General features: G+C 38.2%; 1 non-coding gene across 1 annotated transcript; it reads right to left on the bottom strand.

Annotated features, from left to right (window-relative positions):
- Positions 1–3718: 3718 nt before the first annotated feature.
- Positions 3719–3870, bottom strand: LOC132608594 (U4 spliceosomal RNA). Its single transcript, XR_009570475.1, has one exon. It is a non-coding gene; the product is annotated as a U4 spliceosomal RNA (small nuclear RNA).
- Positions 3871–5104: the final 1234 nt, after the last annotated feature.

Below are 5104 nucleotides of genomic sequence, written 5' to 3'. Positions count from 1 at the left end.
ATAATAGCCTCATCAGCAATTTCTTCATTTGTTTCAAGCAAAGTTCCTCGAGAATCCTAAATTCTCCTAATCTGCAGAAATGTACTTCTTCCATTCACATGTGCATGGAAGAATTTGGAATTCTTATCACCTTCCTGGAACGATTACAAGCCAGCCTTTTGTTTCCAATACTCCACCTCTAATGCATACACTCTAGTCAATTCAGCTTGTATCTTCTGCAGCTTTTCTCTATTGAGTAAAGATGGATCTGCTTCAAACTGTTGCTCATGAGCTTTAATGACCTCTTCAAGTTTTGTAACCTGCTGAAATATAGCCCCATATGTTGCTCTACTCCATTGTGACAACACTTTCTTCATTCTCTTCAGTTTCAGGTTAAAGGACATAAAAGAATTTGCTGGCACATTAGTATTCCAATTTGCTCTTATAAGATCAAGGAAAGTTTCATGTTTCACCCAAAAGTTAAGAAATCTAAATGACTTCCTAATTTGAATTTATTCTTCTTTGCATTCTAACAATAGAGGAGAGTGATCAGAACCATTTTTGATCAAGTGTGTGATCTCCAAGCCTGGAAACAGCTGTTGAAATTCAAAGTTACAAAGGCATCTATTCAATCTCTTTAATATACAGTCCCCAGCACCTCTTCCATTCCACCAGGTATACACACTACCTTTATATCCCAAATCTGTTAAATTGCATGTGTTGATGCAGTGCCTAAAATCCTCCACGTCATTCAAAGAGATAGGATTTGTCCACCAGGCACTTCCCTTTCGTTATTCCATAGGCTTTGATATGGAGCTAATCTTTAAGTTGCCTGAAGATATCAAATCCGACAATGAGATCTTTTGAAGTCACCACCAACTAGCCATGGTGTATTCATATCTGATGCTAAGTTGTACAAGGAATCCCACAACTCAATTCTTTCCATCTTGTCACATTTAGCATAAACTAAAGTGAAAGGCATCTCCATGCCAATCTGCCTATTAGATAGTCTCTAAGTGAGTTGTTGTACACTATCTATTAGAACATCCACCCCAAATTCATCTGAAACAAATTACCAAATCTTACCAGACACATTACTCATTGCAAATTCCAATCCCAGCCTTCTTCTATAACTTTCCAACTTATAGGTTTGTTAGAAAGGTTTCATCAAACCTATAAGAAAGAAATTGTATTTATTATGCATTGTGAGACGTCTCCTAAAAGCCTTCTTAGTTTCAACTGATCTTATATTCCAGATTAGTGCATTCATCACTAATGTTGGGATTTAGATGCAGTTCTCCTTATGTGTACCCCTAAAAAGTGAGGTACATTATTCTCCTTGGCATTTTTCCTCGTATTTTTGCCAATTACGTTTTCAACTTGTTTAGGAGATAGATCTCCATCTCTTACAGCATTCATGAAGTTTTGAGCTGTGGATTCCTCATCCATGTAAAATTTACTTCCTTACCACCAATTACTGCTACTTGCAAATTCCCATTATCTACCAATGCAAGTTGTGTCTGATTTTGTAGCTTTGTAGTAAACACCTGCAGAGAACCACTTGGTGCTAATAAATTTGTAGGGAGAGCTTGATTCCTTTGCTTCTTCATTTTTCCATGACCCTTACCACTCTTCTTAGCATCGCTCCCATCTGCTGGACTTCCCTCTTTACTTTGAGACTGCTGTCTAGATTCATTAGGTTCTCCAGTATGATCCTACATGATATCAGTACATTGTGCTTTTGCAGTTTCCTGCATATTCATATCAAATTTCCTCTGTGACTTTGGTGTGATTTGAGTCACCTCCTTGGTCTACACCTCCTGTTGATCATCTCCACTATTCACCTCACCCACACCATCATCAGAATCTTTCTCAAATATTGAAACAATTCTTGTTCCTTATTCACCTTATTAGCTTGTTCCTGCTGCATCTGAATGCCATTAGCTACCTCCCCTTCATCGGCAGCTTTTTCAAACATATTGTGGATTTCTTGTGAGGATGAAATAGATTCAGTAGACTGCCTACTAACAGATATTTTTTGCCTCCTATTATCTCACCCTCTTCCCCATCTTCCTCAACCTGTTCACTCCACAATTTCCTATTACTACTAGTGCCTTTATCCTCAGCAAAAGCAGTTGAAGGAATCTCATGACAAGCCTGATTAGTGTTAACCTTGTTCACCCCTGATTTGAAATTTGCTTCAACCCACTCTTTTGTCTTAGAGGGTGAATATTTCTTCCTTCCAGGAGTAAACTCAGGTGCATTGACACCCAAAGTCTGCTCAGCATCATGAACAACAATCTCACCCTTATGGATACCAGATACTATAACCAACTGCTTATAGGAGTTGTCTGAATTCCTCACTTCTGCATTAGCTGGTTGTGCTTACACTTGACCATCCTTGACCATTAACACATCTGCTGGAACACCATCATCATTTTCCAATGCTGCAAACTTATTAATTGTTTGAAAAGCACTAGATTTTAGAATTTCTCCTTGCTTACTTGTACCACCATTCTCCTTTCCTGTTGGCAAAGCAACCTGCTTTTGAGTGTTGTTGTCAATGTCCACTTGCTTCTTTACTTTGTGAGTCTTCCACTTATATAGATCCTGAACATCTCCAACCACCTTACCACTCTCTAACACCTTGATCACCTGCCTATGATTTCTATTCCTTGCATGTCTTTCCTGATTATTGTTAGTCTTTTTTGCCTTGGTTGTAACTTTTACTGCTTCCTTCTGAGTGATAGGGACTGCAACATGCTTTCCCTTCTCTCCCTCATCACCTTTAATCTCTTCTTCACTCTCCTTATCTGGTAACAAATCGGGATGTAACTTCCAACATCCTTCCTTATCATGACCTTGTAGGAAACATTTCTTACAGTACTTGGGCATGAAGTCATAGTGGATTCTTACCCACCTTGACTTTACATCACCAGTTTTACTATCCACAACCTGAATTTGAACCCTCTTAGGATGGTCAGCCAATAAATCAACTTCAACTTTCAAACGTGCACAGCTTGGCTTTGTTTTATTTATGGTTGCCACGTCAAAAGTCAATGGTTTTCCAACTGCTGAGGCCATTGAAAATAGTTGCAACTGGCCGAAGTAGTTTGGTGCTAATGTAGGAAAAGACATCCAAGCAATGGCAATGGAAGTCTCTTCCTCTGGATTAAACCAAGGATCCCATTTAAGTGTCCTCATGGGATAATACCATCCACTCTTCTTAATCTAGAATGCAGGTTTTGACAAGAGTGCAGCATAATCTTTAAATAATTCACATATGATCAAAACATTTCTATTGAAAAGTAGTCCAATGGTAGAGTACTCTTTAGTTCACATTGTTGTGGGATTAACGTACGTAGTGCATGCAATCTGGCAAACCATAGCTAAATTTACCTACTACTGCATATTGTAGGCTTTCAGGAACTATCATTATCTCAATCTCTTCCATGGTATATTGTATAGTCGGCTCACCATGATGGTACACGATAGGCTTCATTGGTATAGGTAAAATAGTCTTTGAAGTCAACTGTTGAGGGTTACAAGCATTCCAGGTTGTAGTTTTTAATATTTTAGAATAGTCTAGGGATTGCATGGTAGTTGCTTGCGGTTGTGTGGGTGGCGCAGCATCTTGTGGAGGCTGCATGGTGGCCTGAGAGGCCATGAATGGCTTGAAACTTGCACTCTCTCACTAGGTTTTTGCCAAGTCGCCTATTTTTTTTTTTTTTTTAAAGAGGGCTTTACCCAGAAGGGAAGCCCGTTCAAAAATTCTCAATGGCCAAGGCAGAACCCAAGCCAAAGAAGGGGTTTGGAAATAGTTTTCAACTAGCAATTGACGCGCCTCGGTTAGTACCTCACTAGTTGCGTCATTGCCCCAGGTGTAAAGATGTCTAGGAATATAAATACTAGACTTATCCATTCTTTTTCACTTAGATTTTGATGATGAATATTTGAGTGATCATAGGATTATCATAGTTTGTTTTGCTAGGATTTAGCTTAGTTTAGTAGATTTAATGGTGGATTCCATTTTTGGTCTTTGAACCGTTTATGTCCAATGATTTCATCAAGATTTATTTTATAACAATCAACCTAGGGAAACTCTAAGAATTAAACAAAACAAAAGGAAAAAAAAAGGATATGGGAAATTGGGGATGAGAAGATAGAAGGATAGATACTAGACCCAAATTAGTAATGAAATCTATAGGCAAACTTAGGTATATGAAACCTAAATCCTCTTAATTGGATTTTAACCATAGAACCTAAGTAATTTGAATTCAAAAAAAAGAAGACTCAATTCTAATCCACAAATGAGCAATCTAGATGAATTCAATGGATCCGCAATTTAATTCACAACTTGGAAATCACACTTGAACAATAACCAAACAAACTATATTAAAATCTCTCAATTTGAGTTTATCATCAATATGCAAGCTAAGTCTTCCAAATGGTTGAAAAACAACTCTTTATATTAATGCCTATTACATCAAAAGGCCCTAAAGTGGCTCTTTTGCAAAAATACCCACATGGGTCTTTAATTGCATCCAAAGTCTCATAACTTGCAATTATGACCTCCAAGTGCCATTCTAACCTCATAACTTGCAAGTATGACCTCGAATTGCAATATTATCCCCATAGTTGCACTTTTAGCCATTTTTCACATCTAGCCTCTTTGTAACACATAGCCAATTTGCAATTCTTCCAATGCCAAGCTATCTTCCAAACATCATTTTCCCTCTTACGTGGTGGGTCCACAAGTGTCTCCAGCGTCCTCCTCCATGCCCTTGACCCATTAGCATCAATCATTCCCTCTAGGATCATATCATCCTCCCCTTCATGAAAAGGATCCGTCCTCGAATTCGAACCTTGCAAAAACCAAGGGAAGATAGATGAAAAACATAGTCCTCAAGGCATGAGGGTTAGCACACAAAGCAATAATCATACTTTCATTCCAAGGATGGACAAACTTGTAGTACACCCACACATCAATAACCATCATAAGCAATGAGAAAACTAAGACGCTGATAGATCTAAGATAAGAGACAAGGGGTCTAGTAGACATGAAGTAAGGGTGACCTCCCTTAGGACTAAGTGCAATATTTAGAGCAATATTATCCAAATCTAG

Source organism: Lycium barbarum, chromosome 8, assembly GCF_019175385.1.
Source record: "Lycium barbarum isolate Lr01 chromosome 8, ASM1917538v2, whole genome shotgun sequence".
Classification (NCBI taxonomy): domain Eukaryota; kingdom Viridiplantae; phylum Streptophyta; class Magnoliopsida; order Solanales; family Solanaceae; genus Lycium; species Lycium barbarum.
This window is presented reverse-complemented; position numbering and strand designations above follow the sequence as displayed.